The following is a 13,084-nucleotide window of genomic DNA, read 5'->3' as shown; positions in this document are numbered from 1 at the left end:
ACACCCAAGAGTTCTGTAATGAACTATCGGATTTCTTCATCGACAAAATCGAAAGAATCCGGGTAAGTATTCTGCAAAATAATACCCCCCTCACCCCCCTCTTCAATCAACTACAAAACACCAACAGAAACCTTCTACAATCAACTAAGTTCACTCTGGAACCCATCTCCATCGATACCACCAAAAATATCATTGGTGCGTTGCGGAACAGCACAGCACCCAATGACATCATTCCCACCAAGCTGCTGAAGGAATGCGCCGACATTCTGGCGCCTCCCATCACACAGCTTATAAATCAGTCATTTAAGGAAGGCATAGTGCCATCCCTGCTGAAAGAGGGCACAATCCAGCCCATCCTGAAAAAACCTAACTTGGATCCCAAGGACCCAACTCACCGCCGCCCCATAACAGGCCTAAATATTCTCTCCAAGATAATGGAGAAAATAGTGGTACAACAGCTGCAACAGCATCTGGATACCCACAATCTACTCGATCCATTTCAATCAGGTTTCCGTCCCGGACACGGGACAGAAACGGCCTTACTCAAAATATGGGACGATGCCCTCGAGGCCGCAGACGAGGGAGAATCCTGTCTCCTGGTTCTGCTGGACCTAAGCGCAGCCTTTGACACAGTAGACCACAAAATGTTACTGATGCGACTGGCCGAGGTAGCCAGAATCGCAGAAGGTGATTTACCATGGTTTTCCTCCTTTCTTGAAAACCGATCACAAACAGTGAAACTGGGATCTTTCACGTCGGAAAAACGCACGGTGCCATGTGGAGTCCCCCAAGGATCCCCCCTGTCACCGGTACTGTTCAACATCTATCTTCGCCCTCTCTTTGATATTATCAGTAGCCAAGAACTACTTTATCACTCTTATGCAGACGATACGCAATTGTATTTTCGCATCTGCAACAAAAAGGATCATCATCTCAGTTTAGAGAAATGTCTCTCTTCGATAGAAAATTGGATGACTAAGAGTTATCTTAAACTCAACAGTTCCAAAACAGAACTTCTTATGTTTCACGCCAGCCGCAAGAGTCAACTGGCAACAACCTGGACACCGCCGCCCATTCTGGGCCAAAGCATCACCCCTAGCTCCAAAGTCAAAAGTCTAGGAGTCATTTTTGACACCTTCATGACAATGGACGCACAAATAGGGTCAGTAGTCAGCGGATCGCACCATTTGTTGCGCCTACTACGCAGACTTATTCCATTTATCCCCAAAGAAGATGTAGCAGTCGTGGTGGGAACAATCGTGAATTCCAGACTGGACTATGCTAACGCCCTGTACCTCGGACTCCCAAAGTACCAAATCGCTCGTCTACAAGTCGTACAGAATACGGCCGCCAGACTGGTGACTGGGAAAAGGACATGGGAATCAATCTCACCTTCGCTGAGAACCCTTCACTGGTTGCCAGTAAAAGACAGAATTGCATTTAAAGCACTCTGCCTGACACATAAGTGCATCCATGGGAAGGCTCCGCAATATCTTTGCGACAAGATAGAACCTCACAATTCTAATCGCGTTCTGCGATCCAGCGACCAAAATCTGGTCAAGGTGCCAAAAACCAAATACAAGTCCAAAGGAGAAAGAAGGTTTGCTTTTCAAGGTCCGAGACTATGGAACGCTTTACCAACCAGCGTTCGGTTGGAGGAAAACCACCTGACTTTCAGAAGACAGATTAAAACTCTGCTCTTTTGATGTCATGAGACACGAAACATCAAGCGCCCAGAGGCGATTCAGTTCGCATGTGCCGCGCTATATAAGTTTTTCATTCATTCATTCATTCAGTAGTGACATGACGCTACTCTTATATCAAGACATCGCTTGTATATCAAGGCAAAATGTATTAAAACATTTTGCTTGTCTTGAAAAACGCTCTCAAACCAAGTTACTCTCAAACCAAGGTTTTAGTGTATATTGGTTTCAGAATTTGTAATGAAAAATGTCTATATATTATACAGAAATTAGAATTTTCCTAATTTATAACAAAAATTTGCGCTACTGTGTCCATTTTCGTTCACTGTTGGTGGATCCCTTGTGTTTTTTCATGTGTACTTCAACCTCTGAGAGCCTTGCTAGAGCAGGTAGAGGATTCTAGGTCCATCCTAGAAAATATAAAGGAATGCAAATTCAATCATCAACATCAGAAGACTTTTTTATTTTTTTAAACCTGAACTGAAAAAGTATTGGTACAATGTGACTGCTAACTGTAGTATATGTGTAGTTCAAGTATAACTAAAGGCAAACTTTTTTTCAGTTTTGGATAGTTTATTGCTGTCTTTTTGTCCTTGTTAGGGAGATTTTCCCGCTCGATTTTGTCCTGTTTAGGTCTGGTTCACACTTGTACGCCATGCACTCCGACCTTGAAAGCACAAGTCACATGAAATGTAAAAAACAATAATTCCCTATTAGAGTCGTCTGAGAGTGACTTGTGTAGGTCCGACTTTGGAAAAGGTTCCTGCACTACTTTAGTCCAACTTGGGTGAGACTTCACCCCATAGAATTGAATGGCAGTCGCATTCAAGTCAGTTCACCATCTTAACTGATCTGACTTGTGGCGTGCAAAATGTTGTCCAAAGTCAAGTGTGTGCAATGTTATCAATGCAAAATAAAAAAAAAAAAAGGCATGGGGTCCCCCCAAAAATCAATACCATGCCCCCCACCCCAAAGCACCCTGTCCCCATGTTGATGGAGACATGGGCCTCTTCCCCACAACCCTGGGCTGTGGTTGTGTGCAGACAGGGGGCGTATCGGAATTTGGAAGCCCACTGGTTTCCACCAGTCCAGGATTCACCCAGACAGTCGGGTTTTAAATCGTGTGTCTGGGTTCCAGGCAGACTAAAACCCGGACATATTATTCAGATCGGACTGTGGCTCCCCAAGTAACCAAGATAGTCACACACAAATCTGTTGCCATCCGGGAGCTGCGAGCAGCTGTCTGGGGGCAGGTTTGGCATTACTGTGGGGCAGGGCAATGATGTCAGCATGAGCAATAATTTGACCACACCCACTGCGCTGTGGCACGCTATGCGCACCACATCACTACTCTCCTTGTTAAAGGGGAGGTTCACCCTAAAAACGACTTTCTAGTATTACCTCCCCTTTAAGGTTTGGCTTTAAGAAAAGGTGGCAACTCTAATCCCCCCCCCCCCCCCCCCCCCCCCCCCATGTGAATGAGTATGGGATATATTGTACCCCTACCCATTCACTCCCAAAAAAACAGTAAAAAAAAAACATGTCTTTTTTGGTTGTAAAACATTGATAAAAGAATAAGGATATTGATATTAAAAAATAAAAAAAATCTCCTTCCTTTATCAACGTTCAACATTCCTCATAATGGTAATTATTATATCATTATTTCATTCATCCACCCATCCTCCAATCAAAGATCGTTTTTCCATCAGTACAAGGGACGCATCACATTGATAATAGGTAATGTCCCTTCTGCCGATTTTATTTATTTATTTGTTTATTTATTTATTAGCTAAAATTAGGCTTTAACCTGGAACAATGGATAGGGATATAAGGCAGATGGAAGACGCTGTTTTTCTTGTTCAATGAGAGATTAGAGTAAACATACAAAGGTAGAATTATTCGAAAGAAGGGGCCAAAAGAGGGTGCACAATGATGCAATACAATGACAGGGACGCAGCCTGTACAAGTAATAGGGTAATCAGAGAGGTACACACATGTAAACTGTTATACCGCATACACACGAGAATTTTTTCAGATGAAAAAGTCTGATGGACTTTTTTCATCGGAAAAAACGATTGTGTGTGGGCCTCGATCTTTTTTCCATCGGTGTAAAAAAATAGAACACGTTTTAAATGTTTCCGAAGAAAAAGAGCCGATAGGAAATTCCGATTGTCTGTGTGAAACTCCTTTGGAGAAAAATCCACGCATGCTCAGAATCAACTCGACGCATGCTCGGAAGCATTGAACTTAATTTTTCTCGGCTTGTAGTAGTGTTTTACGTCACCGCGTTTTGGACGGTCTGAATTTAGTCTGATAGGGGCAGATCCACAGAGATCTGCACCCGCGCAGCGTATCAGAGATACGCTACGCCGTCGTACCTTACCTGGCGGAATTTCGAATCCTCAAAGATTTTGCGCCGTAAGTTACGGTGGCGTAGTGTATCTCTGGCGGCGGAATTCAAATTGGCGATTAGGGGGCGGGTTTCATTTAAATGAAGCGCGTCCCCACGCCGAATGAACTGTGCATGCGTCGTTCCGAAATTTCCCGTCGTGCATTGCTCTAAATGACGTCGCTAGGACGTCATTTTTTTTTAACTTAGACGTGAGTTACGTCCATCCCAATTCACGGACGACTTACGCGGAAAAAAAAAAAGAATTAAAAAAAATTCAAATTAAAAGCGGGAACGACGGCCATACTTAACATGGCAATTCTATCTATACGCCGCAAAATAGCAGCTTTAACTATACGCCGGAAAAAGCCGACTACAGACGACGTAAGAAAATGCGACGGCCGCGCGTACGTTCGTGGATCGACGGAAATAGCTAATTTGCATACCCGACGTGGAAAACGACGAGAACTCCACCCAGTGGGCGCCAAAGTATTGCATCTACGATCCGAAGCCGTACGCCTGTTGGATCGAACCCAGATGCCGTCGTATCTTGGTTTGAGGATTCAAACTAAAGATACGACGCGGGTAATTTGAAAGTACGCCGGCGTATCAGTAGATACGCCGGCGTACTCGCTCTGAGGATCTGGCCCATAGTGTGTAGGCAAGACTGATAAAAGTCAGCTTCATAGGAATTATGACGAAAAATTCCATCGGATTCCATCAGAAATCCGATCGTGTGTACGCGGCAAGAAACAACACGATATGTATACCGTATTTATCGGCGTATACCGCGCACTATTTTGCCCTGAAAATCAGGGCAAAATCGTGGGTGCGCGATATACGCCGATACCCGCTTTCCCGCCACGAGTTTGAATACTGCGCCCGCATATAGCGAGCGCAGTACACTCGTGAATCTTCGGGCAGTCTCGGCGCCTCTCGTACTGACGTCCTGACGTCCTGAGCGTACAGGACGTCAGTGCGAGAGGCGCCCGAGCCTGCCCGAAGATTCACGAGTGTACTGCGCTCGCTATATGCGGGCGCAGTATTCAAAGTCGTGGCGGGAAATGAGCGGGAGGACGCCGCAGAAGGACGCCGGACCCGCCGAAGATGGACACCGGACCCGCCGAAGATGGACACCGGACCCGCCGAAGATGGACGCCCGACCCGCCGAAGACGGACGCCGGACACGCCGAAGAGGACACCCGAAGCCGCAGAAGGACGCCGGACCCGACGAGGCCGCAGATGGACGCCGCGCAAGACACCAAAACTGTAAGTACAAAAAAACAAAAAATCTTTTTTTCCCACAGGATTGGGGGCCACTTTGGGGGTGCGCGGTATACGCCAGAGCGCGTTATACCGCGATAAATACGGTAATTGAAAAAAAGACAGCATGAGTTCCCAACACAAAATGAAAAAAAAAAAAAAGCTTATTCAGTACACCTCAGCAATTCATGCAAAGTTCCTCATGTTTCATCCCTTTATAAACACTGTGGCCTAGATTCACGTAGGGCGGCATAACGTTATGCGGGCGTAGCGTATCTTATTTACACTACGCCGCCGCTACTTAGAGAGGCAAGTGCTATATTCACAAAGCACTTGTGTCCTAAGTTACGGCGGCATATCGTAAATCGGCCGGCGTAAGCGTGCGTAATTCAAAGTAGGCAGGTCGTGGGCGTGTTGTATTTAAATTAAGCGTGACCCCATGTCGATGCATGGCTGAACGAATGGCGCATGTGCGCGCATGCTCAGTATCACGTCGTATTTACGCCCAAAGAAACTCCGGCTCAATGCCTGTGACGTGAACGTAACCTACGCACAGCCCCCTCCACTTACGACTTACGTAAACGACGTAAAAAGATACGCTTGTTCCAACGTCCATACCTTGCATGGGCTGCGCCACCTAGAGACCAGCTTTATCTTTACGCCGGCGTATGTCTTACGTAAACGGCGTAACTAATTGCGACCGGCGTACGTACGTTTGTGAATCGGCGTATCTTGCTCATTTACATATTAGGCGCGGAAATCAACGGAAGCACCACCTAGCGGCCAGCGTAAATATGCACCCCAAGATACGACGGCGTAGGAGACTTACGCCGCACGTATCTTGGCCAAATCTATGCGTAACTGATTCTATGAATCAGGCGCATAGATACAACGGCGGCCATTCGGACTTATGGCGGCGTATCTGGAGATACGCCGTCGTAAGTCTTTGAGGTTCTGGGCCTGTGACTGCAAAATACCTGCTGATCTGACAGAAATCCAGTGAGTCCTAAACGGGTTCACAACAGGGGCTGACTGGCAATTTTTGGCCCAGGGGGCATTAGAACCCAGAGGCCCATGGTGCAGCGACCCCCCCCCCCTCCCGCTCTCCCTCTTCCCTGACTCATCCTGACCTCCATCCCAGGCTGAAGCTCTGCTCCAGGTACTCTCTGCTCACCGGGCAGGTTTGGCTGGATAGCACCTGCTGCACCGACTCCAGGTTCCCAAACTGGTTAGCCAGGGGCTGCAGGGGGAGAGCCGGGGAAGCTTGGTCAGGGATGGCCAGGGAAAGACAGCCTCCAGTGGGGCACTGAGCCGGCCTCTGGTTGGACACAATGTAACTATCCATTCTGGGGACAGCAGTGGGGACTTTTTACTTCTCTTCACCAAGAAGCCTTTAGGCATGTCTGCGGTGGAAGCAGTGTGGCCTTTTTACAGGGCATTAGCGTAGCCAGGGGGGGGGTGGCAATTGCCCCCCGGCCTAGTTCGCCCTTGGTTCACAAGACAGCTGGCCTACAGTCCCAAGCAGGGTTGTCAGCTCTGCCTGCTGGACTACATATATCTGCCAATTCCCCCACCCCACTCCACACGTATACACTGATTTCTTTCCCAGGAAAAGATTGCCTTATCATCCAAGACCATGTCCACACACTGTGGGATTTATAAAAAATGTACATAGCAATTCGTCCAGCAACACTGCACGCATATTCATTCTGTTCGCCAGCCTTTGGGAGAATGGGGCAACTTGCTTACCGGACACTTAAACCCCCTTCCTGCCCAGGCCAATTTTCAGCTTTCAGAGCTGTCGCAATTTGAATGACAATTGCGCGGTTATGCAACACTGTACCCAAATGAAACTTTTATCAATCTTTTTACACAAATAAAGCTTTTTTTTGGTGGTATTTAATTACTACTGGGTTTTTTTATGTTTTGCAAAAAAAAATTTAAAAAGACCAAAAATGTGGAAAAAAATAAAAAAAACAGTTTAATCGTTTCTTATAAAATTTTGAAAACAGGCAATTTTTCTCCTTCACTTATGTGTGCTGATAAGGCAGCACTGATGGGCATTGATAGATAGCACTGGTGGGCACAGATAAGTGTCACTGGTGGGCACTGGTTGGCACATATAGGCGGAACTTTTAGGTGGTACTGATGGGTGGCACCGATGGGCGGCACTGATATGTGGGACTGATCGGCAGCACTGAGAGGTGGCACTGATAATGAGGCACCGATGATGAGGCACTGGTTTGCAGCACTGATGGGCACTGATAGGGGGCACTGCTGGGCATTGATAGGTGGCACTGGTGGGCACTCGTAGGTGGCACTGGTGGGCACCTGTAGGTGACACTGGTGGGCACTGGCAGTTGGCACTGGAGTGCATTGCATAGAAGCAGTGCCTCTTCCTGTTCGGGACCGATGTCCCTCTGTCAGAAGCCGGTGATCGATCTTTTGTTTACACCATTGGCTGACAGCTGATCAAGTGGGAAGGGGCTGGGACCAGCCCCTTACTCCGATCTGTGATCAGCCGAGTCTCATTGACTCAATGATACAGAGTGCGCCGCATGTGCCCACAAGGGGCATGCAGGCAGCTCATGCATGGGAGGACGTCTATTGATGCCCTCCCAGAATCTAAGGCCCGTGCTGTAGTCGTCATTTGGCTATAACGTGGTGGGCAGAAGGAGGTCAAAGTGGTTCTAAAAGCTGAGGGGGCATGAAGATAAAAAACCTTCTGTGTGCAGTCCCCCCCCCCCCCTTCCTTACCTGAGTCCCCTCCGATGTTCATGATTGCCTCAGCTGTATGGGGACTCTCCCTCCTCATTGGCTGAGACAGCAGCAAGAGCCTATTGTGAACCAATGAGGAGAGAGCAGGGGAATGGGGCCAAGCAGCTTCCTCTGGGGGCACTGCTTGAGGGGTAGGTGCCAGGGACGCCGGCAGGGGAAGAAGTGGATCGGGGCTGCTCTGTGTAAAACCACTGCACAGAACAGGTAAGTATGATATGTTTGTTATAAAAAAAACTAAGCTTAAATATCACTTTAAAGTAAAACTTTTCTATTTTAATTTTGGATAGAGTATCCTGTCAGGCCATCTGTGTCCCATTGGGGAGATTTCCCTTCACCTCCTGTCCCATAGACACACAAATAAATGAAATCCTTCCAAAGTGAGGAAATCTCTGGTTGTCACCAGAACTAGTGTCCCCATTGCAAGATTTCTCCTCCGGTCCTGTTCTGGGGACAACCCAACATGTGGGATTTACTTTGACTGTGATAGCAGTAAACAGGACAAATAGGGTGAATCTCCCTAACGGACGCACAGACAGCAATAAAAACTGACAGCTGTTCTAATCTCTCTCCAATATATCCAAAATTCAAAAAAATAAGTTTACCTTTAATTCTACTAGGAATATAAATGACATCCATTTTCTGGCTCTCACTGGCAGATAAAACAAGTGCTGTGTATTATGAATAGTCATTCCAATTCTGATAACACCGGGTATTGTGCTGCAAGTAGATACATTAGCCAGAAGTGTTATAAATAAATAATTTGCATATGATGATTGCATGTGGCAGATAGAAACAATGTTGCAAAACATAAATAGTAAATATAGTCACTGCTCTGCTGATCCATGGAAACTTGGTTCACATCTCTATGGGGAATGTATGCAGGGCCGCTATCAGGAATTTTGGGGCCCCCACAGCTTCAGGCATGGGCCCCCTGGAGCAGAGAACCCGGGGGGGGGGGGGGGTGCTGCCGCCTGAAATTGAGAAGGGGGGGGGGGCCTTTACAAAAAAAAAGAAGAAATGAAGAAAAATATATATGTATAAAACAAATTATAAAAAAAAGGGGGGTAGCCATCTGGGGCCCTTTAATAAAAAGAAAAAAGAAACCTCTGGGCCCTTTAATAAAAAATTAATAAAAAAAATATAAACAAAAAAAATTAAATAAACATTTATATAAAAAAAGGGGGGGTTGCCACATGGGGCTCTGGGGACCTCTGAGCCCTTTAATAAAAAAAATATATATATAAAAAAAAAGGGGGGGTGCCATCCCTGGGGACCTCTGGGCCCTTTATAAAAAAATATATATATATAAATATATATATATATATATAAATATATTTTAATTTTATAAATAAATAAATAAAGGGGTGTTGCCATCCGGGGCCCTGGGGACCCCTATAAAAAAAATTTAAAAGGGGGTTGCCATCTGGGCCCCTGGGGACCTCCGGGCCCCTTACAGGTGTACTGCCTGTACCCCCCTGATGGCGGCCCTGAATGTATGCAAAATCACAAGCATTCCCGACCGCAGAGAAACACCCCGCACTTTTAGCCCATGTACAGAGTGCCATGCATCGGCAGCCATGGCGCTAATCTGCATGTCCTGAATCACATGTTGCCACAGCACAATGCGATTCAGTGCAGTGCAATTTCTAAAAAAGGGTCAGGGACTTTCCCTGTATATCTCGCAGATAGGACAGCCTATTGAAATGAATAGGCTGCTGTGCCTGTGACATTCATGTACATCCACATGAATGGATTGGTAATGGTACTGCCCATCAAATGCGACATGGGGATAAAAGTTTTGGCCACGGAATATGTGCTTCCCATCCAGCTGCCTTTGCAACTTAAGAGGGGGTGGTTTAGGGGGGGCAGTAAAAACGCATCTCAACTGCTTACTTTTACCATCCGCCCCCTCTGAGCGCAAATGTAAATAAGCCTGAGGCTCTATTCACGTTAATGCGTTTTTTGATGTATTTTGCATTTTGAAGAAATGCAGAGAATTTTTTTTAACATGGGTTCCTATGGAACATGTTCACATCAATGCACATCAAACCGCTTCCTTAACAACCGATGGGTCATCAGCTGTCAGCTGACTTCCTGCTGAATGTAAAAAAAAAAAGAACTGCCGGCTTAAAAACAAATTGTGAAAAAAAAAACAGTGTGGGGTCCCCCCCACGGTCCATACCAGGCCCTTGGGTCTAGTATGGATTCGGAGGGGACCCCCCATGCCAAAATTTCAAAAAAATGGTGTGGGGGTCCCCCCAAAATCCATACCCGACCCTTATCCGAGCACGCAGCCCGGCAGGTCATGAAAGGGATGGGACGAACATGCCCCCCCCCTCCTGATATATACCAGGCCACATGCCCTCAACATGGGGGGGTGGGTGCAGGGCCGTCTTAATGGCATCATGGGCCCCTGGGCAAAGTAATGCTCTGGGGACCCTACAATGATAAGGGAGTAGTCGCTCCAGGTGGGAACCCAGATGAATATTCTCCGCTGCAGACAACTCAGGTGCAGGCAATGCATTTAGCAAAGCAGGAACAAAAATTGTCTCTTGACAGCCGCACTCTGAACAAATTGTAGCCTTTATTAAAAGAAGGACAGCACTACAAGTCACAGCAAAATAACACTGACGCGTTTCGCACTGAAACTAGTGCTTAGTCACTAAGCACTAGTTTCAGTGCGAAACGTGTTAGCAGTCGGGTTTTATTTTATTTTGCTGTGACTTGTAGCGCTGTCCTTCTTTTAATAAAGGCTACAATTTGTTCAGAGTGCGGCTGTCAAGAGACAATTTTTGTTACTGCCCCTACAATGATGACAGTGCAGGTAAACAGACATCAAGTAGGTAGGAGGCAGACTGCCTCCCCTGTGTATCTATCACTCTCAGTGCCATCATGGCACTTTTTGGGGCAGCGTGTGCTCAAGGACCAGCTGCTTTGGGGAAAGTGCAGGGGCCCCCCATGCAGCTGGGGCCCCTGGACAGTGCCCAGGTGTGCCCTCTCATTAAGAAAGCCCTGGGTGGGTGCTTTGGGGTGGGGGGGCTCTGCGCCCCCCCACCCCAAAGCACCTTGCCCGGTGGTTGTCGGGGTCTGCGGGCGGGGGCTTATCGGAATCTGGAACCCCCTTTTAATAAGAGGGGCCCCAGATCCCACCCCCCCATGTGAATGAGTATGGGGTACATTGTACCCCTAACCATTCACTCAAAAAAAAAGTAGTGGCATGTTAAAAAATACAGTTTTTGACAAGTCTTTTATTAAAAATATCTTCTTCTTCTCCACTTCTTCCTCCATCTTCTCCCACATCTTTATCCTTCGGTCTTCTCCTTTTTCCCCTGCTTCTTCTTCCACTCTTCTTCTTCTTTCTTCTGTCTTCTTTGTCCGGTGTTCTTCTTTCTCTGCTGCCACTCCCGCCGATGACCCTCCTCCGATGCTGCTTCCCGCTGATCTGTCTGCGCCGATGTCAAGCATTACTTAAAACGGAGTTCCGCCACCCAAAAAAAATATTAAAAGCCAGCAGCTACAAATACTGCAGCTGCTGACTTTTAATATATGGGCACTTACCTGTCCAGTGCGCCCACGGTGTCGGCAGCCAAAGCCGATCTGTGTGTCGGCTCTTGCCTGCTGCCGCTATCCTCGGTAAGGGAATCAGGAACTGAAGCCGCGTGGCTTCACTTCCTGGTTCCCTACTGCGCATGCGCGAGTCGCACTGCGCGTCCTCACTGGTCCCTGCTGTCTTCTGGGACCTGTGTGTCTCCAAGAAGACAGCAGGGTAGGACAGTTTAGGCGCCGGAAGTGGCGTAGATCACTGCGATGATCTATGCCAGGAAGTGGGAGAAACACCTGTATTACACAGGTATCTGCTCCCTCCTCCCCCCTGAAAGGTGCCAAATGTGACCATGGAGGGGGGAGGATTCCAAAAAGTAGAAGTTCCCTTTTTGGGCACGAATATGAAGAAATGAAAGTCATTTATCTCTCATACACATTTCTATCACTGAGTGTGAAAATAAAACGTCATCAAAATTGGGGGCTGAGGGCTCTGATGTGAAATAGGAGGGAACTGAGCACTCTGCTGTGAAATAAGAATTAACTGAGGACCCTGCTGTGAAAAAAAGAAGATGAGCTGAGGACTCTGACGTGAAAAAGGAAGGACGGAGGACTCTGATGTGAAAAGGAAAGGGGAAAAAGGGCCTGAGGACTGATGTGAAATAGGTAGAAACTGAGAACTCTGGTGTGAAAAAGAGAAGAGGAGCTGAGGGCTCTGATGTGAAAGAGGGAGGACTGAGGACTCTGATGTGAAAGAGGGAGGACTGAGGACTCTGATGTGAAAGAGGGAGGACTGAGGGCTCTGATGTGAAAGAGGGAGGGCTGAGGGCTCTGGTGTGAAAGAGGGAGGGCTGAGGGCTCTGATGTGAAAGAGGGAAGATTGGGGGCTCTGATGTGAAAGAGGGAGGACTGAGGGCTCTGATGTGAAAGAGGGGGGACTGAGGGCTCTGATGTGAAAGAGGGAGGACTGAGGGCTCTGATGTGAAAGAGGGAGGACTGAGGGCTCTGATGTAAAAGAGGGGGGACTGAGGGCTCTGATGTGAAAGAGGGAGGACTGAGGGATCTGATGTGAAAGAGGGGGGATTGAGGACTCTGATGTGAAAGAGGGAGGACTGAGGACTCTGATGTGAAAGAGGGAGGATTGAGGACTCTGATGTGAAAGAGGGAGGACTGAGGACTCTGATGTAAAAGAGGGAGGATTGAGGACTCTGATGTGAAAGAGGGAGGACTGAGGGCTCTGATGTGAAAGAGGGAGGATTGAGGACTCTGATGTGAAAGAGGGAGGACTGAGGGCTCTGATGTGAAAGAGGGAGGACTGAGGGCTCTGATGTGAAAGAGGGGGGACTGAGGGCTCTGGTGTGAAAGAGGGGGGACTGAGGACTCTGATGTGAAAGAGGGGGGACTCAGGACT

This window comes from Rana temporaria, chromosome 5 (genome assembly GCF_905171775.1).
Source record: "Rana temporaria chromosome 5, aRanTem1.1, whole genome shotgun sequence".
NCBI classification, from domain to species: Eukaryota; Metazoa; Chordata; class Amphibia; order Anura; family Ranidae; genus Rana; species Rana temporaria.
The sequence above is the reverse complement of the archived record's forward strand: the minus strand, read 5'-3'. Positions refer to the sequence as shown.